The 24764-nt window shown below is 38.9% G+C and overlaps 1 pseudogene; it reads right to left on the bottom strand.

Annotated features, from left to right (window-relative positions):
* Window positions 1-6521: 6521 nt before the first annotated feature.
* The window catches only part of LOC149143465 (putative pentatricopeptide repeat-containing protein At3g23330 pseudogene), a 31618-nt pseudogene continuing 13375 nt past the window's right edge, over window positions 6522-24764 (bottom strand).

The raw sequence follows: 24764 nt of genomic DNA, 5'->3' as shown, positions 1-24764 counted from the left end.
CTGAGGAAGAAGGCCCACAGATTTGGGACATGTTCTTTGATGGAGCTTGCTCTAAGGAAGCTGTTGGGGTAGGTGTAGTCCTTGTGTCCCCAACACAGGAATACATTCATTTATCTTTCAAATTAACCTTTCAGGTCACAAACAACATAGCAGAGTATGAAGCTTTGATTATGGGCTTAAGCGCTGCTAAAGAAATGGGTATCAAAGGCTTGAAAGTGTTTGGAGATGCGGACCTCATCATTCAGTAGGTAAATTAAAATAAAGCATTGCAAACAAAGCATCGAAGGCTGAAAGCATATAGAGATGAGGTATGGAGGCTAAAGGATTCTTTTAATGATTTCAACATTTCTTATATTCCAAGAATAAAGAACAAGCTTGCCGACTCCCTTGCTGTCTCTACTAGCATGTTTATTCCTCCTCTGCCTCCTAAATTGACATATGAAGTTCAGGTAAAATATAGGCCGTCTCTACCTGACAATGTCAAATATTGGAGAGTTTTTGAATTAACAGGTTTTTACAAGTCGTTGAGTAATTTTCTAAAATGCACATCGACCAATAAAATGAAACCATGGAAGAATGTGGCCAGTCCAAGCTAAAAAGTGAGATCAGTTGAGGAAGCATCGTCCAGCTGCCTAGTAATCACATACCAAAAGTATTGGTGCCTATAGAGAAGCTTTTCGATCATAATGACGTGCCATATAAGCAAACCAAAACAGAGAATGAGTCTGCTATCTGTAAACATAATATAGGGAGCCCAGCCCATTTGAAATTCATCAATTTGTCCACTCATTTGTCTTCTACCCAGAATTCCGAGTATTGCACCCTCATGAAGCAATTCTCTGATATTTTTTCCTGGGAATATAGTGATATTAAAACCTATGATATAAACATAATTCAACACAAGATCCCACTGGAAAAGAACACTACCCCTTTTAAGCATAAATTAAGACCTATCAACTCTCTCTTATTGCCTTTGATTGAGAAAGAGATCAAGAAGCTGTTGGATGCCAAAATTATAGTTACCCTAAGGTATTCAAAATGGATATCTAACCTTATGGTAGTGAGAAAGAAAAATGGAGAAATCAGGCTTTGTGTTGACTTTAGAAATCTGAACAAGTGCTCTAAAAAAGATAACTATCCCCTGCCTAAGATGGAACACTTGCTGCAAAGAGTTTCAGGGGCTAGAGTCATGTCTTTCTTAGATGGATTTTCAGGTTAAAATCAGGTTGCTATACATCCTGAAGATCAGGAAGAGACTGCCTTCACTACTTCTTGGGGCACTTTCATGTACTCCAAGATGCCTTTCGGACTGATGAATGCTGGGGCTACTTTTCAGAGGGCCATGGACATAGTTTTTGTGGGAGATAAGGACAAGTTTGTCCTTATTTATCTTGATGACATAACAGTCTTCTCCAACAACCATAAAGGCCATTTACAACATTTGAAGAAGGTCTTCCTAAAGTGCAGACAGTTTGGAATTTCAATGAACTCAAAGAAGTCACAGTTTGCTCTAGAAGAAGGCAAACTGCTAGGACATATTGTTTCTGCTGAAGGTGTAAAAATCGATCCAGCAAGGGTTCAAGCCATTCAGACATTGTCCATCCCAAGGTCAAAAAGGGACATTCAATCCTTCCTGGGTAAGATAAACTTTGTAAGGAGATTCATTCCAAACTTTGCAGAGTTAGTAAAGCACATCACTTCCATGCTGAAGAAAGGATCAGAAATAAAATGGACAGATGCTTCAAGAAGCTCTTTTGAATTCATCAAGAAAGCTATCATGGAAGCTCCCACTCTAATCAGCCCAGATTACACTAAGGAGTTTTGTATCTTCTCTTTTTCCTCTTATGATACACTTGTAGCAGTTTTGTTGCAGAAAAATGATGAAGGCATAGAGCACCTCGTGGCATTTTTCAGCAAAACGCTAAGGGATGCTGAACTAAGGTATGACCTTATTGAAAAACAAGCTTATGCTCTCATAAAATCTTTAAAAGCATTTAGAATTTATATTATGCATTCCAAAGTAGTTGCATATGTACCTTCAACTTCATTAAAAGATGTCTTTAATCAGCTAGATATTGATGGGAAGAGAGCTAAATGGATTGCAAAATTCATAGAATTTAACATAGAGGTGAAGCCCACTACGCTTGTTAAAGGCCAGGGCTTGGCTAAACTTATGGCTGAAGCAAATTGCATCTTGTTAGACATAAATTCCATGGGTCTAAATTCAGAAGATGAGCAGATAGAGGGAGTTGCAGAAGAACAAAAATAGAATCAGTCTTTGGCTGAAAAGCTAGCCACATGTGAATGGTATTATAGCATAGTTCATTTTTTGCAAAAGCTACAAGTCCCTCCAGGGCTTAGCTCAAGTCAAGCTCGTGCCATTAAACTCAGATCAGCCAAATTATGCATTAATAAAAATCTGCTTTATTGGAAAGACCCATCAAGAATCCTCTTGAGGTGTCTAGATAAAGAACAATCTGTGGAGGTCATACACCAGTTCCATTCTAGCATCTGTGGAGGGCATCATTATTGGAAAACCACAACTCACAAAATCTTAAGGGCTGGATATTATTGGCCTACTCTGTTCTCTGATGTGTTTTCTTTTGTAAAGGCTTGTGACAAGTGTCAGAGGTTTGCAGGAAGACAATAGCTAAAATCTCCGCCCTTGAAGCCAATACATGTTAATGGTCCCTTCTAGCAGTGGGGCTTGGAATTTATAGGTGAGATCAACCAACATTCCAGTGGCCAACACAAATGGATCTTAGTAGCCAATGATTATTTCACCAAGTTGATTGAGGCTATACCCACTAAGAATGCCAATCATCAATTTGTCATAAATTTCTTGGAAGAGAATATTTTCACTAGATTTGGTTGCCAAACCAAACTAGTCACTGATAATGCAGCAGATTTCAAGGCAAAAGAATTGGTGGACATGATCGAATCCATGGGCATTCAAGTAGTGCATTCTACCTCCTATTATCCTCAAGGCAATGGCCTGGCAGAATCATCTAACAAGAATCTGGTAAGGGTAATCAAAAAATTGTTAGAAGACAACAAAAAGAGCTAGGATTCCAAGTTGAAATTTGCACTATGGGCTGGCAGAGTTACCATCAAAATGTCCATAGGGAATTCTCCATTCAAAGTAGTTTATGGTGCTGATGCTGTTTTCCACATCCAGCTGATTCTCCTTGTGGCTAATTTCTTGCAAGAAGAACAAGAGGAAGAGAATGACATGGTAAGAAGAATGAATAACCTGGTTGAATTACAAAATATTAGAGAGCAATTGGTTGAGAAGTCAAAGGCTCATTAGAAGGCAATCAAAGAAACCTTTGTCATCGGTCAAGTTCAACAGAACAATACATTCATTCTGCACAGTCTAGAAGGAGGAGATACTTTTGGTAGCCCAGTAAATGGGCGGTTCTTGAAACTTTGACTCTACTTAGCTTTGCGCTCCGATTTCCACATTTAGTGGAGACTTTACCTTCGTTACAAAAATATATTACAAGAATGACCCAAAACTCAACAAAATTTACCCCAGGTACCCCATCTCAACAGGCCCCTAACACAAATATGGTGACTCGCCCTCGAGTCACTCAGCTGGCACCTATATCTTGTTACGGAGTTCACTGAACCTGACCTGCAATGCTACTATGTTAGCAGAAACCTATACTACAGCCTATTGCACTTCCTCTACCAGCTTTTTTGTAGTTGGGACTTCCATTGTCAGGCACATCATTCTTTGTGTCTGCTGGAGTGTCTTCAACTTGTCCTAGATTGAAAGAGTAAGCTGACATGCTTCCTCTATCCATGCCTGTATTATGGCTTTTAAACCACCTCTTTTCTCTGTAGCTCTTCAATTTGTGATTGCAACTATTTTCCTTCCTGCAATTGAACGAGGCGCTGGACTGGCGCCAAAGTGCGCGCAGTTGCCCTGATTTCATCAAACTGTCGCTGTGTCTCCTGGAAGTCTGTGACAAGTTTTTGCATGTTTGGATCCTCTTGAAAAGTCATCCATAGCTCCATGGCATGTTCGAATATCAGTGTGTAGCCTGTGACTGCTGCATTCAAAGTGCCCATGCTTTCCCTGATGGCTGCTCTGCGCTGCTCCTAGACCTATGGCAGAGTGGTTGGCTGCAATTTCAACTACATCTCTGAGATCTTCATTTGAAAGTCAAAGGTTACTCGATTGATCTCATCCTTCGATTCTCCGACTGCAAAAAATAACCTACAAATCTTTGTTGCTGTTTCTGCATCCTCTAGAATGTGAAGTTCTTCTAGTGTCTTGCATGCCTACGCAATTGTTGCATCCAAGTTCTGGCTTCGCGCAGCCAGTGCTTCCTTTTCTTTCAGCACCTGAGCCTTTTCTACGAAAATCTGCTCATTTTTCATCTTGACCTCATTGATAATTGATAGTGCGCATTTCTCCCTAATCCTAAGCTCATATGAGAACCCCTGATGAAGCGCGTAGAGGGTCTGAATGGGCAGCGTGGCTAAGTTGACACCCAAACATTTCATTTATCTAAGCTAGGTGTTTTCTTCATTTGCCTCTATGCGCAGTGATCCTTTTGGTAATAGGATACCTCTGAGGTCTAGAGTTTTGTCTATGTCTAGGATCGATAGGCTGGCATGCTACAGACTCACTTGAATCCCGCTCGCTTGTCCCACGCTTTCCTGAATTTGACGTGTTTGAATCTGCAACTCGTGCAAATCCTTTTGTACGCTCACCAACATCTGCATGTATTGCTGCTCGAATTGAGCCCACAACTTCATTGTGGTGTCATGGACCTTGTCACCAATATCATACAAGTCACCCTCAGTGGGGACCATTGGATCTGCATGTGCATGCTTATCATATTTTTGCTTCTTCCAGGACCTAGAAGTGGTCTCCCTGGTCTGTTTCTGCAATATAAAGGGAGTGCTCTACTCCTCTCCACTGCCTCCTTCCTCCTTGGACCCTTCCTTGTCTGCAGTGTGTTGAGAAGCAGATTACTCAACTTCCTGTGAGGCCTCCTTCGCAGCACACTCCTTGTCAGTGGATGCCTTAGTAGCAACTTCCTTCTTTTCCTATTCTATTTTTTCTTGGGCTGCTGCCTGCTCAACCTCTTTCTTTTTCTGCGCTACCTTCTCATGAGCGGCAACCTACGTAGCTTCCTTTTTCTTATGCGCTTTTGTGGCTTGCGCAGAGGAAATTTCCCGGACGTGCTTGTTCCTATGCCGAGATCTGATGGCTGCCTCCATTCAGTTGGCCACTTTCCTACGAATTCCTGTATATCTGCATCCGTTACTAGGTATGGTAGCTTGTACCATAATTTCTTAGGATCTCACCTCGCTCGGATGGATACATTATGAAAATTTTCTTTAAACTTCGCGTAGGCCCTGAATTGCCCAAACAATGTTGGTGACAGTCTTGGCCTTTGGCTAATCACAGTGTGAAGGTCCATCTCGAGCAACACCCATAATACTTTTGTCTCCATGACATTTTTTGGGTCCTTCATTGCCCATAGCGAAGAAAACTTCGTGGCCTCTAGTAAATCATTGTCCTGTGGAGGGAACTAGATGTCCTCTGGCAACCTCCACACGATGAGGGAAATCAACAGTAGTAGCCAGGCATAGTGGAATTCCTTTCTGTTGTTCTATGCTTTGAGACAATTCAACAGGAACTCTTTGTAGAGGTACTGCTCCTAGTTGTACTAGACCCCCTTCGCACACTATGCAGCGAATGAAATGACTGGCGCTGACACCTCATTTGCGTGACACTTTCTCATAATTTTTCAAGCCAAAATCTGGGCGGAAAACTGCACCACCTTATTAGTGATGGGACATATAGAGTATCCACGTGACTTCTTCACTAAACCATACTCGCGCTTCATTTTATCCACGATTTGTTTGTCTTGACTCTTTCCTCCAAACTCCTTGGCAGGATCCAACCCTTGGTAGGGCAACCTTTTGATATGGTGGATCAACATCTTTATGATGGGGATGGACTGTCGCAACCAGAGACACCCATCATGCACCATCGTAAGCAGTTGGTGTATGCACATTGTGTTGATAGTGGTTTGGCTAAAGTGTGGTACCCACAACATATTCAACAACCTGACTTTTTCGACCCTCGCGACCCACTTCATAGTCTCCAATTGCGTGACTCCAGTCTCCACATAGTATATCTTTGGCAGATATTTGTTGGTCGCCAAGTGCAGAAATTTCTTATGGTCAGCTAGATTCCAGTCCTCCATTTTGAGTGTGGGAATACCCCCCAACTACGTGCCTTCAAATGGCACCTTCTCTGGTAATGGCAATGTAGAGAACATAAATTTTCCTGAATCAAGATCCTTGGGTACCTTCTCTTTGCCCTTTCATGGAGGGATATACTCTAGGAGCCTAGTGATAGGCTCGCCCTCCTCAACATCTAACTCTTCAACCTCGTAATGAAGCTCCTCTTCATCAAGATCTAGGGGTTTGAATGGCTTTTTTTCCTTATGCATCTTTCCTTTCTAGCAAACCTCCGTAGGGTTCTTCCTCAGTCACTGCCACACCGGTACAACCTGGGGATTCTTTTGTTTCTCCTTAGCAATAGATGGTTTAGGCCTAGGCAACCTTGGCGTCGTAGGCACAGATGGCGTAGCTTCCCTTACCGACACAATTTCAGGGGCTGCAGCGTTAGAGACAACGACTTTAGAGAGAGTGGCTTCAGAGACAGTGGCTTCTGTGGGATTAGTTGTAGTCATTTTCTCAAAGATGATCTCACGGTTCCACTTAGGTAATTTTGCGAATGCCAAATATGACAGAAGTACCTCCCAATCCTCTCGGTTCATAGGTTTCAGACAACAGAGTTTGCAAATAATCTTTAGAAGGAAAAGTGTTCTACTGCAACACAACATGCCAGATTTATAGGTAATTTCAAATTTAAATCCAACTGCTCCCTCCAAAATCTTCTCATAAATGCATATTTGGCGACAGATTGCCAAATATTTGTGCCATAAATTTAGCCTACCTGCTCCTCCTAACTAGATTTTCACCATCCAATAAGCTAAAATGCATCCAATTGTTATTTTTAGACTCATCTGTGCGACAACATCCTTCATGGCACAATCCTCCTGGCACAGCTCCTCCTGGCGCACATTTGGCTTCCCTCGTGCAACCCCCTTACCTTGTTTTCCCATTCTTTGGGTAGTGTAGTTTATAGTCTTGTACTTCCTTGTAGCTTCTTGGAGTACTAGCATTGTCCTGTCATCATATAGTCATTACGCAGGGGTAGGATCCCCTTGATGTAACTTCAGTCAACTCCCATTGACTCTTCCCATAAATATTTCCCCATTCATCTCCGTGAGCTGAACTACACCACCATATGTAATTTCTTTGACTACATAGGGCCCCAACCAATGCATTTTAAACTTTCCAGGGAACTTTGTGAACTTGCTATCATATAGTAAGACCAAATCATTCACCTTGAATGTGAACAACTTAATATGTCGATCATGTCAGGATTTTTTGTGCTTCTTTTGCACCTGTTGGTGAAATCCTGCTAAAAACCTATCTTCTTCTAACTCCAACAACTGTGCAAGGTGCTCCTCCATAGTCTTGCGGTCCTCCATATCAGTTAGTGTTGCAATTCACAAACTCGAAACAATATATTCCATGGGCATCACAACCTCTATCCCATAAACCAGACTGAATGGAGTTGTCTTGTTAGTTTCTTGAACATCGTCCTATATGCCCATAGGACCACTGGTATGTGCACATCCCAATCGTTTCTTTGTGCCTTGAATACCTTCACCAATGCATTCTCCAAGATTTTATTGAATGCTTCAACTATACCATTGGCCTCCGGATGATAGGGTGTAATATTTTGATGATAAACCTGAAATTCTTCGAGCATTGCGACAATAGTTTCATTAAGAAAGTGTGTACCCTTGTCACTCATCAATGTCTTAAGACACCCAAACCTTGTCAAGACATAATCAAATAGGAACTTCACGACTTTAGCGGTGATATAGTCCTTCATCGGTTGTGCTTCTACCCATCTTATCAAATACTTCGTCGTAGTAATAGTGTACCGCGTGCCCATATTTTTCCCCGAGTGCTGTACCAGACCCACAAAGTCAATAGCCAAATTTTCAAACACATGTAATGAAATTGGAGGATTCAAGGGAAATTCATCTCTTCGCGATGACTTTCCCATCCTCTGGCACACATCACATGCCTTGCAATATGCCTTAGAATCCTTATGTAGTGTTGGCCACCATAATCCTGCGTGCAGAATCTTCTGCGCGGTCACTCTACTTGCATAGTGTCCTCCCGCCACTCCTCCATGTGCTTCGGTGAGGATACTATATCGTTCAAACTCTAGAACGTATCGGTGCAGTATTTCATCAGTACCCATTTTATACAAGTGTCCCGCAATCACAGAAAATTCAGATGAGACCACTAACTCCTTCTTATGTTGAGTAGAATATCCTTTCAGGGTTGTTCCAGTAGTTAGAAAATGAATTATATCAGCAAATTGATCATCTGCGACATGTACAACAAAGAGCTGTGAATCAGGCAACCCTTATTCCAAACTAGTCGGTTCTTCGCATGTCTCAATCTGGGATAAATGATCTAGTCCCACATTCAACCATCCAAACTTCACAATCACCTCGAAGTCATACTCCTGAAACAGTAATAAATACCTACAGATACTCCCCCCCAACATAAGCTTGTTGACTAGGTACTTGAGAGCAAAGTGGTCTGTATACATTTTAAAATGTGTACAACAAATAATTTTGAAACTTGTGTAGCACGTAGACCATCGCCAATCCTTCGTGCTCTGTAGTTGAATAGTTCTTCTCAAAATTTGACAATTTCCTACTCGCGAAGGCTATAGGCTGATCTATCTCACCTTCACCTAGTTGGGTTAATACCACACCCAAAGTAATACTAGAGGCATCCACACGCACATGAAATTCTTTCTTCTAGCCAGGGAACACCAAAATCGACGTAGTCTCCATCTTTTCCTTTAACACATCCAGACTGTGCTAACACTCTTCATCCCAACAGAAGGTCAAGTCCTTCCTCAGTAATTTCTCCATCAGCGTGGTTATTTGTGCATAAGATTTGATGAAATTTCTATAGTAACTAGTGTGCCCCAACATTGCGTGCAACTGCTTTACATTCTTCGGAGCTTCTAAATTGACAATCACTACTATCTTTGCAAGATCTACCATTAATCCCTGCTTGCAAACCAAATGACCTAGCAGTATCCCATAAGGCACGCAAAAGAGGCACTTCTTCAAATTTAGGGTGATTTGGTATCTGTGACAAGTATCCAACATCAGGTGTAGACTTGAAACATGATTTTTTACAAACCCAAACACAATCAATCATCAAAATACACTTCCAAGAATTTATGGATGAATTATTTGAATGTTGAAATTACAACTCTTGAAAAGATCGCAGGCGCGTTCATAAACCCAAATGACATCACAGTGTATTGGAAGCATCCCCACTCTGTTGTGAAGGTCTTCTCACTGCGATCCTCCAACGCGATCTTAATTTGATGGTACCCTGAGAACCCACCAGTGAATGCATAAGCTTCCTATCCTCCAACATTCTCCAAAACTTCATTCGTAAAAGGTGTTGGAAATGGGTCATGAACACATGCATCATTGAGCTTTCTCAGGTCTACGCATATTCTAATTTCACCCTAATGCTTCTTCTCTTGAACAATCATAGGGCTCACCCAATCAGATTCTTCTACTGGTTTAATGATTCTAGCTTCCAGCATTTTGTTTAACTCTTTCTGCACCTTATCCTTATACTTCAGATTCAGCTAGTAAGGTCTCTATTTCATGGGCTTCACATTGGGCTTTAAAGTGATCTTCGTCACTGCCAGAACTCATACTAAATACCCTTCATGTCTGAGAATTTAGTAGGAAACAAGTCCTGATATTTGCGCAACAGCTCTGCAACTTTATCTACTGTGTCTTCATCCCAATAATCTCCTATCTTTGAAAACTTAGGTTGTGCATCAGATCCAATGTTTACTTGCCTGGTCTTCAAAGGTTTTGATATATCATCGTTCTCTACTTTAGGTCCTTCAATGTCGCACTGTCCTCCAGTCTATGGAATATTGATTTTTTGTGTATCATCTTCTTCTTCTTCTTTTGTAGTCACATTGTAGCATTCTAGCGCACGGCGCAGCTGTGTACTCTAGTACGGTTGAACCCATTCTACCATCTCTTTAGGCGTTCTAAAGATAGCGGCCTTAATTTCCTAGAGCGCTTCATTAATGCATTCGAATACATCCTCAGAGCTGAAAATTAATAATAAGCTTTCCCTTAAGATGTCCCATTCGACCATCACATGGTGTAGCTCTGTTTCCAAATACTAGTTCATTGGGATAGTATCGAGGGTATGACAGAAGATATGTACCCATTCTTGCTGCGGCTCTTCTCCAGGGAAAATTTTAAGAACCCCCTAAAATTTATATGTATAGTAAATGGGTGAATCCCCAAGATACATAGGAAAAATGGAAGGCGATTTTATAAAAAATATAATATGTATATATAATTTTTTTGGCGAATATCTCACCAGATTATATTATCTTGTAAAATCATGGTGAATCTTTCATTGAATTATAAAATCTTGTAAGATCTTGCCAAATCTTTCACTGAATAATAAAACATTGTGAAGTCTTGGCGAATTTTGTATTAAAGTATGAAACCATATATGATAATAGGAAAACATATTCATTAAACTGTAATATACTAACTTGGGTGTTTGGAAAAAAGAAACATAATTTTCTCTTCCTATAAACAATGTTGCAAGGGCGTGTTTGTCAATGTTCTTACTATACACTCTTGAATATCCCTCTATTAGTTTTGATAATATTCCACCACAAAGTTCTTGTATGTGTTTATCTTAACCACCACTTCTGTCAAGGTAGGAGGGATTAATCTTTTCTCTACAACTTCTCTGAAGCTACGAGAGATTAATGTTTGCACAAATCATGGCATAAAAACACCTATTGAGTTTAAATATTTTTCTTACTAACAAGACGTAGAGACTTTCTATTGTTGACAACTTTAGATCACAGATTCACTTAATTTTTTTAATCCAAAATTACAAAAATTCTTGAAGTCTTATTCCAAAATAGAGATGCCTACCAAGATATTCAAGCAATATGAAAATATTAAACATGTAAACATCGTTTATAATTATAACTGAAAGATATATTTAAAGTTATGGATGCTTCTAATAATCGTGACAATTTGATGAGCAATGAACATAGTTGTACATGAACCGCTCCTCTTTTTGGTAAGTTGGGAACATGAAGGAAGCATCCCTTTGGTTGAAAATAAGTTTATAGTATAAAGAATTTTAAATTAAAATTGTATTTTGGATATTAATAAGTATTAATTTTCAATACTATTAAATTAAAATGTAACTATTTTTATTTAATTATTATAAAACTTAATTTATTACAAATTATTTTATTATATTTAAAATATTATTGCGCCGAGAGCTCTATAGCCAAGTATATGAGGGAGATGTTGTCACATCATGTTACACTAAAAAATATTAAAAAATATTTAACGTTACACTAAAAAAATATAAAAAAAAATATATGTGTCGACTAATATATATTACATATGTTAAAAAATTAATTAAATAAAAAAATGTGTCGGCTTACAATTGAAAAAGAGATCGATTAGCTTATTTGTCGAATAACAAAGAAGATTCGGTAAAGGAAGTGAATGATTCAATTAGGCATATCCTATAATAATAACTAGGTAAAGTTCATGGCGTTTAGGTTTTCTTGTGTGATTTCGTGGCGTTTAGGTTTTCTGTTGTGTGATTTCTGTAATAATAACCCACTAAATTTATATTTAGTGGCGTTGGTTGTGTGATTTCTGTAATACTATAATAATAATAATTAGGGAAATTTCAGATTTTTGGTTGTAGGAAGGTAAACTCAATAAAATGGAAGGTGCTCAATAAAACTAGTAGGAGTGAGGGGAAATATTAAGTAGAATGTAATATTAGGGTGGGGTGTGACAAATATTAGGTAAAATTTAATAATATTACATTTTAATTAGTATTTATCCCCACCCCTGGCCACTATTTATTATGTGGGGGTGCTTATAAATATTGGGTAACATATAATATTGTAATATTATATCTTATGCAATCAATATATTTGTAACAATTAATAGATGTGTTCCATCTATAAATTTAATTAATAAGTGGATAAAAACTTAATATTTACAATATGATAAAATTTTTAATCATGAATATTTACCATGGATATTATTAACTTCTAAGTAGTTTTTTTTACAATACCATGGGCCAATACCCACAAGAGAAAGATAGAGAGGTAGAAGAGGGAAGAAACTTATAATACCATGGGCTGCTACCATGGCTTATCAATACCATGGGCCATCTAGACTTTTGACTATTATGTTATGGATCTAGGCTTTTAATTGTTACAATACCATGGGTCAATACCATGTCTTATCAATACCACATGCCCAAAAACAATAACTTATTTAAAATAAAATTATTTTAAAATTACTTTATTTTAATTTAATTTTATAACATGTTTTCATTAAATCTAAGAGAAAAATGGTTATAATTACTTTTGAGGTATATCTAAACCCTCCATCCTCACGACTGCTAACAATATTTTCATAGAGATTAAATGGAGGTTTTAATAAATTAAAAAATGGGAATACTTTTATATATACATATGTGCAATTTATATAATATAAATAATACTCTAATGAACTATGATAGATGCATCTTAACCAAGGATCCAATCATCCAAGCAAAGTGAGAAAGCAAAGTGATTGACAATGATAGAGGAAAGATAGTATTTTTTTATTATTGTATTTTCATTAACATGATTGATCCAAAATATAGGTTTAATATTTTACAGCCAAATATGTTTTTTATTAATTTAGATACTTTCTTAAATACAATACAATGGGATCATATTTAAGAAAGAGAGTGAGATGGAAGGGGGAATAGAGTGTGGGAGAGAGACATAGAGGTGAGAGACACAGTGAGAGAGAGAAAGGAAGAGAGAGAGGAGGGGGAGAGAGGGGGGGAGAGAGATGGATTTGGAGGGGGAAAGAGAGGGAGTGAAAAGGGAGAAGGGAGATAGGAGATGAGGGAAGAGAGAGAAAAGGAGAGGATATAGATAGGGAAAGAAGGGGAAGAGAGAGACAAGGAGACATAGATATGGAGGGGAGAGAGGGGGAGAGAGAGAAGGAGAGAGGGAGGGATATTGTGACAGAGTTGGAGGGTGGAGAGAGAGTGTGTGTATGATGGGGGGAGAGATGGAGGGAGGTGGGAGAGAAGGGGAGAGAGAAGAAGGAAAAAGAGAGAGGACTTGAGAGAGAGGAGAGAGAGAGGGGGAGAAAGAGATGGAGTTGGAAGGGAAGAAAGACGTAGAGAGAGAAAGGTGGAGAGGGAGTGGCAAGGGGGAGAGAGAGAGAGAGAGATAGAGAGAGAGTATGTTTTGGGGGTGAGAAGGAGAGACAATGGGAGATAGAGCTATATATGGGGTGGGGGAGAGGGCATAAGAGAGAGGCAATGAGAGGGAGGAAGAGGGATAGATGGGAGATAGATATATAGATGGAGGGGTTAGCAAGAGAGAGAGAGAGAGAGAGAGAGAGAGAGAGAGAAGGGGAATAGATAGAGAGGGAAAGGAAGAGGTATAGATAGTAGATATGGGGAGAGAGAGAGAGAGCGTGACATACGTTTAGGGGGTTGAGATAGAGAAAAAAATAAGGAGAGATAGAGGGAGGTATAAATATAAATGGCAAGGGGAGAGAGGAAAGAAGAGAAAGTTACAGAAAGTTAGGGAGAGGAAAATAGAGTGAGATGGGGGAGAGAGGGAGGGGAAGAGAGAGACGGAGAGGGGGAAGTAGATAAACACAGAATGAAAGGTAGAGAGAGAGGGAAGAAGAAAGAGTCTCACATAGACATATACAAACATAGAAGTTAGATCTAGAAAGTCATGAATATTTTAGATTTTCACTAAAATAGATGTATTGATTTCAATGTAGTTGTTGATTTCTAATCCTATTTGATCACATGCACTCTATTCATTGATTTCAATGTAGATGTAGATTTATAATTCTATTTAATACCTTACACTAGATGCATTTATTTCAATGTCGATGTTGATTTCCACTCCTATTTGATTGCTTGCACAAGATGCATTGGTTTCACTGTAGATATTGATTTCTAATCCTATTTGATCACTTGCATTAGATGCATTGATTTCAGTGCAAATGCCGATTTCAAATCATATTTAATACCTTACACTAGATGCATTGATTTCAGTGTGGATGTTGATTTCTACTCATATTTGATTGCTTGCATTAGATGCATTGGTTTTAGTGTAGATATTGATTTCTAATCCTATTTGATTGCTTGCACATGATGCATTGGTTTCAGTGTAGATATTGATTTCTACTCCTATTTAATCACTTTCACTAGATGCATTGATTTCAGTGTAGATGCTGATTTCTAATCATATTTAATAACTTACACTAGATGCATTGATTTCAACATAAATGTTGATTTCTGCTCATATTTGATTGCTTGCATTAGATGCACTAGTTATATTGTAGATATAGATTTCTAATCCTATTTGATTTCTTGCACTGGATGCATTGATTTCAGTATAGATGTTGATTTCTAATCGTATTTGATTGTTTTCACTAGATGCATTGATTTTAGTGTAGCTGTTGATTTCTGATTTGATGTAACAAGATGTATGATGTACATTAATTTCAAAGTAATTAGATTAATAGTGTGCATTGATTTCAGTGTAAGCACCTCTCTACCTCCATCTATATCTCTATCTCTCTCTCCCTCCCTCTCTTTCCCCTCCCTCTCTCTCTCTCTAACATTTCTCTCTCCATATATCTATATATATCTATATATATATATATATATCTTCCTCCCTCCCCGTCTTTTCCTCTCTCTTCTTCCCTCTGTCTCCCCTTGTCTCTGATTCTCACCCCAAAAACACACACACACTCTCTCAATGTAAGCACATAAAAATTATTCAACCATAAATACAATACTTGAATTTTCATCCTAAATAAAAGGTTTGCTTACCCCAAATGTTTGCTTCTTGAAACTATAAATTATTTATAATTAGGTACATTCTTATTATTCAACATTGTTAATTACTTTGCATTCAAATGTTGTAACAGAAAATAACTACCATTGAAAATTATTTGTGGTTTAACACTCCATAAGTCACAATGATTCACTTTGGAGAAAACTACTATTAATATTGGAGAGCAATAGAGACAAGGTATGTTGTTTACTACAGTAGCTCAAATTAAATATTTGAATGGTCTATGATTCCAACTACTCTTTTCATATGATCCATATGAGAAAATGGAAAAACTAATAGGTGTGACTATATGAACAATAGAAGAAAATAGTTTCATATTGATTGCAATGAATATTGTTTGTAATTGACTATATTCTCAGTATTCACATTTTCTATCTATCAAAATTGTTACATTGACACTTTGCACTCAAAATTTGTATTTCATCATTTTTCATCATTCAAGTTACTAAGAGCCTATCTCATCTCAACAAACTGAGGTAAATAATCAAATTTTAAACTAAATTGACAAAATTAATCTTAGACATATTTAGCATATTTAAAATGATCAAAATAATTAGATGTTCAACAAATTTTGTATGACCGCACACGACTGAAACCAACCTAGATCCATATTAACACTGGATCTATGAAGCACTGAGAGGGATCACATCTCTCGAGGTGCACACCTTTCCTCAAGTTCTGCACTCAAAACATAGGTTTTCACATGGAGAGATTTGATCCCTCTCGACGCTTGATAGATCCAGTGTAAAACAAAATTAAGCTATATATAAATATTATTTAAAAATGATTTAAATAAAAAAATCATGATATTCATTTTTTAGTTCTAGATATGAATAAGTTTTAATAATATAGATACATTTTAGTGTATGAGTTTTAATGATATAGATACATTTTAATGTATGTATGTTTACTTTTATCTAAGTAAAGATCCTTCATTGATTGGTGAAACGGAGTTGGGATTGGTTGAGCGGCCCTCATTGATTGAAATAGAACTTCTTCATATAAGAAAGGTGAGATTGATGAGGCGAAGCAGAGAGATATTGGTGGGATTGCAGAAAGAAAGGGTGGGGTTTATGACCCGTCCTCTCCATATTTGGTTAGTGCGAACGAAGAAGCTATACACACGCAGCGCAGGAGCGGGATTCGTCTTTACCATTCCTACCCGAGTGTGAATATTGAAAGTCTAGCTAGGGAGCAGGATTCGTATCTCTGGGATAGGCAAATCACGTATTAAGAGACGGGCACTCAACCGCCGTTAGTGAGAAATCATTAATTTTTATTATATTTTCATATTCAAAAAGTAATTTTATTTAGTTTATTTAACTCTTTTCTAATAAAAACAAAATAATGATTCAAAGATTCAAATTTATAAAAATATTTAAATTTTATACATGATTTTTTAAATATATATATAATCACAAAGTTCTAGTTTATATATTTGATAAAGATTAATATATTATAATACAAATATTATGTAGCAATTATACTATGAAATATAGTTGAATAACATTTAAAATATATTGTTATCTTTGTTTATTATAATATAAAATAATTTGTTATATTTGTTATATTTAATATAATAAATTTATTATTCTTTTTTTTTATATTTGTATATTATGTACAAATATTATGTAGCAATTCCAATATGAATTATAGCTAAATAAAATTTAAAATGCATTATTATCTTTTTTATCTTTGTCCATGGTAACTTAAAATATTTTGTTAATTTCTTAGATATTCAATATCATATATATATATATATATATATATATATATATATATATATATATATATAATCATGATTTTCATCAAAAAATTGTATTTAACATATGTTTGTAGTATTTAGAAAATGTTACCAAAGTGCTAATATTGTTGTCTTTGTTATTCAAAAGCACTAATGTTGTTGTATTTGTCATTCAAATCAATGTCATGCGGAAAGAGTCAATTTTGCAGACAAAACCGACCTCCCTAGAAGCTAAGGCTTTCTAGTGACAAACAAGACAATTAAACACTACCTTTCTCTAAATATGCATTTAAAATACAAGTAATCAGGTGTTTATAACATACCTTTAGTCCAACGCTTTGTAGTAGTCCAGCCTCGCCGATCCGGATGAGCTCCTCCTTCTCTTCGAAACCTGCATTCACTAACAAGCAAAAGTTTACATAGCACTTGAATAACTTATAAAATAAAACATATTCATCATACAGACCAAGGAGTATATGAAACAAATCATGTATAACAATTTGTTGAGAAAAGTGAGCTCAATTGTATTAAGTGGAAACAAAAGAAACCATTACAACCTGAGCCTTGGTGTTGTGCAGGTCCCTCCTAGGGTCCAGCAAGAGTTCGCCTTTACTTTGATCAGCTCACCCACTTCCAAATAAGGCTAGGAAAGGATGGGAATCTCTCCTCTCAAGCTCTATAAGGGAGTCCTAATTCCAGTAGCATCTACCCTTAGGAATGTTCAGCTTTCAACCTCTCCTCCGTCTGGCCCAATGCCTGTATTTATAGTGCTTTAGAGGAAGTTAATCAGGTCCACCATCAATGGGATAAGCCCCTCTTTGAATGGGATAGCTCCCCCCTTGATGGGATAAGTTCCTCTTTCATAGGGATACATGAACCATCTGGAGGCGCTCAATACACGTCAAACAAACTTCTAGAATGCTCTAGAAATGACCACAAGTAACTTTTTTGAAGTGAAACTTGCGCATTTTGACCTTTACAGGAGTACGCACCCACCCCTTTATAGACAGAGCATACAAGTACGCAGGTATTGTGAAATTGGGGTGCGTACACGCAGGTAAGGCTAAAAGAAACTGCGTAACCAGAGTTATTTGACTTTTTAAGGACTTTCTCTCTTTCTTGGAGTTTGACATGAGGAGCAGAGGTATGAGACTTGCCAAGGAGGATAGTATGACAGTTGATAGAGCCATACTGACTGTAGATAGTCATGGTGACAAATTTTAGTGTAACAGATTGCCCCCTAAAGTGCGAAGCCTGTAGTAGATTAGGGTTTTATATCATCTAGGAAGGGTGAAGTACTTTATCATTTCAAGGATTATCTTGTGGAGAGCCCGGTTGGAACCTGCAAGTATTCAACACAAAATACATGTATGAGATCATATCATTGCTGAGGTAGGCATTCCCATACTCAGATCAAAAACTTTAACTAACAAACTAACTACTGCTCTGATACAGGAATGATTTCGCAATACATCATAATCATAGACTCTTGTAGACACAGTATGGACGCAGCCATCTGTTTATGATTAATCTACTGTATAATGAATACAAAACTCCTCGCAGCCTGGATGGTGGAAACTAGATCCAGGGTCTTCATTTCTACTTCCCGAAAAGGTACGATTCTATCCATGCGAATAAATGAGTTGATGTCGAACATGGTAGAAACCACTTGATTACCAGTCGATGATGTAAACTGTTAACAAGTGTGAGAGAGACCACTAGTGATGTCAATGGTTCTCAAAGTACCCAGTACAATCCATGAGATGTGAATGAATGAGTTGATGTCGAACATTTCATGGAATCCTTCGATCGAAAGTCAATGATGTAAACCGTCGTCAAAGGCGAGAAACCTGCCATTGATGCATGCAGATTTCAAGGTACTGAAAATTTCTAGGTCATCTTTCTAGATAATGTGCTGATGTCGATAGAAAGTGACCCGTTGCAGGCAAGCCCACAACAAGAAATCATAGATCAAGTTGAAGAAATGTAGCTGTAAGGACTGACTCAGGGATGGTCTAGATGGATGACGGGTATTTTGCAGATGAATGGTTTATTTGCAGTGACCTCTTGAACACATAACGACACGACAGATGGCTTGGTGACAATTGACCCAAAGTTAATACCCGGAACCGGTTAAAGATTTTCAATGTGGTTTGATCAACTGTTAGGCAAAGGATTTCCCAACCCAGGTGAATGAAAAATGTCGTGTTCAAGAGTGGTGATAAGGCTTCTTCTGAGACAAAGGATAACAAATAAGCTCATTTTCCTCTCTTTTCCCCCACCATTTCTGGCAAGTACCTCTTTATTTTTTACAAGCTTGAGGAGGATAACATATGCTTGATTATAAGCTCATCCTTCGGATGAGTCCAACTTAGTTTAGATTCGAACCCTAAGAAGGAGTCGTCCATTCCTGTTTGTAATCGAACAGGTCCTTTACTGTGAAATTTTAACGAGTCCAGTATAGGAGAAACTCGGCGTTTTTCAATTTTAGAGAGTCTGAAAAAACTTAAGAAGACTCCAGGGTTGAACTTTTTCGTAAATTTGTGTCTCCCAAGCCCGAAAAAGTATAAAATAATACTTGAGAGAACCGCTTGATCTTGCGACCAAGGAGTACTTTCATGATTAGTGTCTTTGACCTGAAAAGTAAAAACCGATCAAGGACACGTCGTTTTATTTCCAGTATCGAATTTGAAACGACAAAAATCCGGCAATCTTTTCCTGTTTTTACGGTCAGAAAAGGGCTATAAGGGGACCATATTTTAATTCCGTTTTAACGAGTGTAAAAGAAACGCTCGACAATCTTTTCATGTTTTAGGAGTCAGAAAAGGGCTTAAAGGATGACTCTGATGTTTTTGTTTGTGAAAAATGACAATTTTCCCTGAAAATCCTTTTATCCTGCACAAAAACCAACACATTACTCATACCTGTTTAAAGATAGATAAAAATACTTTGAAAAATACCTTTTCACGGTGGAAAATAAACAAATTTAACATTTATTTACTCAAAAAACCTATAAAAAGGGCTTTTACCATTTCATTTTTACCATTTTACTGTTGAGGAGAGAAAAAGGGCTTTTGGCAAGAAACTTCCCGTGGACACTGCGGAGAATCCAACCGTCGAAATCGAACGCCATCTCATCAGGTATTCTACAACATCCTCCCTTGCATTTCCATCCGTTTAGAATTTGTTTTTAAGCTTTAGTTTCATTTTTTGGAGGCCTTGGGGTTTCAAGGTCCGCTTTTCGGGGTACGCAGGTGCTCCATTGGTGACCTGCGTACCCCGACATTTTCTCAGTTGGGAAAATGTCGGGTGTACACAGCTTGCCTTAATAGAACCTGCGTACACACGCTCTGTCTTTAAAGGCAGGCTGCATACACCACAGAGAGGATTTTCAAACCCCCATTTCTCCAAAATGAACCAAAAAAATTTAAATTTATGGACTCTAACATATGTTTTATGGTGTGTAGATTGCCCACCATGCTTGATTGGCACGAGAGAGAACACGAAGATGTTGATTTGGCCGCCATTAATCACCAACCTTCCATTGATGCTTTGAAGGCATGCGGTCTTTACAAATACTGGGTCATACCTGGCATGAGGGCCCAGGTGCGCTTTCTAGAGTGGCTGGTTGAAAGGTGGAACATTCAAGATCAGTGCTTTTACATTGGAGGGCACCAGCTCGAGATAGAGCCCTCAGATATTTACTTTCTCACTGGTTTTCCCAAGAGGGGCGAACAATTGACTCTGTCTGGGACTAGGCCGGGTGGCCAGTCCATTGCTAGTCTCCGACTAGAGTGGTGTAATAATCAAAACCAGGAGAAGGGGATAGAAATAAAAAAGATATCCCGACCTGAACTTATGGTAATTGCCTTTACAGTTACCAGACTTTGTGGGGCTGCCGCTTTGCACATTGCCACTGGATCCCAGATGCGGATGGCGATTGATTGCTATCGGGGCACCATTTTCAACTGGTGCGATGCTCTGTTGGCCAACTTAAAGGGCCAATTGACTAGGACCAAAAACGGACAGCTGAAGACTTTTAGTTATGGGTCTTTAGTTGTGAGTTTTTCCCTAGAGAGGGTTCTGATGCTGATCCCACAGCAGCTCACTGTTGAGGTTGGGCCTCCCCGAGAGCCTAAGTTGACGCGATGGGTTGCGGTGATGGTCCGTCATCCTGACGAGGGCACGGAGGTTTTCCGATTTAGACCGGAGTATTTTCACTGGTTGGAGAACCAGATCTTCTCGATACAGGATTTTCCTTATGCCAGAGTTGATTTTCGTGGAGATACGGACATGATTCTTCCACCGGGAGAGCAGTGGGATGACACAGGTACTTCATTTTTCACAAGTTTTTAAATTATCTATTTTTTGTTTTGTTTTTATATCGTCTCAAAGCTGACAGTGACAATTTTCAAAATGCAGATGTAGGCCCACGGCGTCCAGCCAATCTCCGGCCTTTCGAGAGGAGAGTACCAGTTGCACCGGCACTGGCCCCACAGGACGCGGCCGCAGAGACCTTAGCTGAGTTGGAACAAGACCTAGAGCGTCTTACGACAGACATACCAGAGACTACTATAGATGATATTCCTATCAGGCTTCAACGCTATGTCGTCGCAGTCCCAGGACCTTTTAGGAGGTTCTTGTGTAGGGTGGCGCGTGCAGTGGTGTCGTATAGAGAGCATCACCAGTGATCGGATGGTCGTTTTTGTAGACACATGTGACATTTTGGTTTTTTGTACTTATCATTTTTGCCGATCATAAGGTGTTTTTCAACCTATGATCGAAGACGGTGTATTTTTTGACACACTCCTATCTATATATATCATTATTACCGGCTTATCTTGTTAAACATGTGTGATGAAATGTTTTCAAATTTACATGTATGATTATCGCAAACGTCTGTCTAACATTCGAGAAGCAATTGCATCTGCTAATGTATTTAAAGACCTTGGAATATGTTGATATTCAATGTAATCAAATTCACGTTCCAAGAGACGCACTCTAAAAAATAACCTTAATAACACTGGATTTCTAATGGCATACACTCTATTAAGCTGTAATACAACGAGTTCAGAATCTAACCTCACTATCAAACTCCGAATCCCAAACGAAATAGATTCAGACAATAACTCAATCACTGCACTGTATTCTGCAATGTTGTTTGTTGTTTGACCGAGGCTCACCCCATGCATAGAAACTAACTCGTCAGAGGGCGAATAGATAACCCAAGCTATGGAAGAGATATTCCGTGTACTACGACAAGAACCATCAGCGAATCCAATGTACGTTTGGAGAGGCATCGACATCTGCAATATCAAGAGTAAAACCAAGATAAGCCAGAATAACGACGAAAAACACACTTTCTAAGCTAAGCACACTGTCTATACTAACAAACACACCAGCTAGAAAGAAAAACCTAAACTAACTAAAATCTCCATGCCCATCATTTAAGCATAATACCTCTTTAGGTAAAGTCCATTTCTGGGTTTAGCCAAAGAGTCCCCGTCAAAATCTACCAGCTCATAGGCCCCTTTTGCTAGCTTTCGCTTGACAATGTAGGGCCCATGCCACATAGGAACGAATTTTCCAGCACCTAATTTATCGTTAGCTTGATCATATAATAGCACTAGGTCTCCTTCCAAAAAATTTCGAGGGGTCACATTTCGATCATACCGAGCTTTCATACGTTTTGCGTGAGTCTCGATTGCCAATGCAGTGTCACGTCGAGCCTCATCTAATTGAGCTAAGTATAATAAACACTTCTCCTCTTCGGAAGTAGCTGGAAGTAATTCGACAGCCATTTGAAGTGACGGGATTTCGCATTCAATGGGTAGCACAGCTTCCAAACCATAAACTAGTTGGAAAGGAGTGAACCCTGTTGATGTTTTCACTGAGGTTCGGTACGCCCAAAGCGCGGAAAATAACATGTTGTTCCAATTCGACCGATGAATACCGATGATTCGTCGGATCATGATAACTAAAACTTTGTTGATGGACTCAACCAGACCGTTCGCTTGTGGATAATAAGGAGTTGAGCTATCGTGACGCAAACCAAGCTGGCCTGTAAGTTCGGTCATCATAACGTTTCGAAAATGGCGCCCATGGTCAGTGATTATCGCTTGTGGGACACCAAACCTAGCAATAATGTGATTGAATATGAAAATTGCAGCTGTCTTGCCGTCTGCCTCGAATGTAGGCATCGCCTCGGCCCACTTAGTAAAATAATCAACCGCAAGGATGATATACGCATGCCCCCCGGCCGAGTGAGGGTTACATGTAATAAAATCGATACCCCATTTAGCAAAAGGACCAACGAAAATTATAGGGTGGAGAGGAGCAGGTGGTGCGCGCATCTTGCGATCAAACACTTGACAGTTGTGGCATTTCTGGACTGCAATAATACAGTCTTTAAACAAGGACGGCCAGAAGTAGCCAGCGCGCAATATCTTTTGGGCTGTGGCATACCCAGACATATGACCGCCACACGCTCCAGAGTGACAGTCATTTAGAACCCTTTCAGCTTCCTTGTGAGTTAAGCAACGATGAAAAGCCAAGTCCGCCCCACGGCGATAAAGAGTATCTCCAATAATTTTGTACTGTTGGGACTGGAATCAAATTTTCCGACGTTCTGACTTTGAAACTTCGGGCCGAAATGATTGGGTTTGGAGATAGATGATTATATCCCCATACCACGGATCTAAAGTGCTGATGAGAAACAAAGATTCATCCGCAATGGGTTCCTCTGCCACAGTTTCCGTGTCAGCACGCGGGAAGTCACACATTAACTCGGCAAAAACTAAAGATTTCTTAGACTTAGATTTTTCAAATTCCAAGTCGAACTCCTGTAGGATAACAATCCATTTGGAGTACTTGCCCCCTAGCAATTTTTTAGTCAAAATGTAGATCATAGGGTTGCAATCCGAAATGACTGTAGTTTTACGGAGTAGAATGTAGTGACGAAAACGTTGGACAGCTTGAACGGCTGCCAATGCCAATTTCTCCACATGTGAATACTTGAGCTCAGTTGGATTTAAGGTCCGACTAAGGTAATATATCACATGTTCCATTCCGAATTCGTCTTCCTGTACTAAGACCATTCCAATGGTGGAATGAGCGGCGACGAGGTACAAAAAGTAATCATGGTTGTAGTTGGGAGGATGCAGAAACGATGCATGGGTTAACGCGTGCTTGAGCGCATCGAAAGATTTCTGAGCTATCTCATCCCAAGAGAATTGAGCATTCTGTTTCAACAACTGGGTAAAACCCTTGGTAATCTCGGCGTAGTTAGGAATGAATCAGCGCAAAAAGTTTGCTTTCCCCTGCAAACTTTAGAGTTGGTGAAGACTCGAAGGAGGAGGCAATTTGATGATAGCTTCTACCTTCGAGGGATCGACGCGAATGCCAGCTTTTGAAACTACAAATCCCAGCAATCGTCCCACTTCTATACAGAAGACACATTTGTGTGGGTTCAACCGTATACGATAATGCCTACACCTCATGAAAATTGCTCGTAAATGGACAAGGTGATCAGCTCGATGTAAGGAGTGAGCGGGAAAATCATCGAGATACGGTTGCACAATGTGTTTGATGTCATGAAATGCATAAGACATCGCCCTTTGAAAAGTGGCTCCGACATTCTTCAGCCCAAAAGGTAATTTGCAATAAGAAAATGTCCCCCATGGACAAACGAAATCCGTTTTTGGTTGATCGGCAGGTAGAATATTGATTTGGTTGTAACCGGAAAAACCGTCCATAAAGGAAAATATTTCACTGCCGGCACAATCATCAATTATTTGATCGATATAGGGTGTTGGGTAGTTGTCCTTGGGACAAGCACGATTGATATCCCTATAGTCGATACATATTCTTATTGTTCCCTGT

Source organism: Pinus tabuliformis, chromosome X, assembly GCF_031772625.1.
Source record: "Pinus tabuliformis cultivar Carrire ecotype Pingquan chromosome X, CPIR1, whole genome shotgun sequence".
NCBI classification, from domain to species: Eukaryota; Viridiplantae; Streptophyta; class Pinopsida; order Pinales; family Pinaceae; genus Pinus; species Pinus tabuliformis.
The sequence above is the reverse complement of the archived record's forward strand: the minus strand, read 5'-3'. Positions and strand labels throughout refer to the sequence as shown.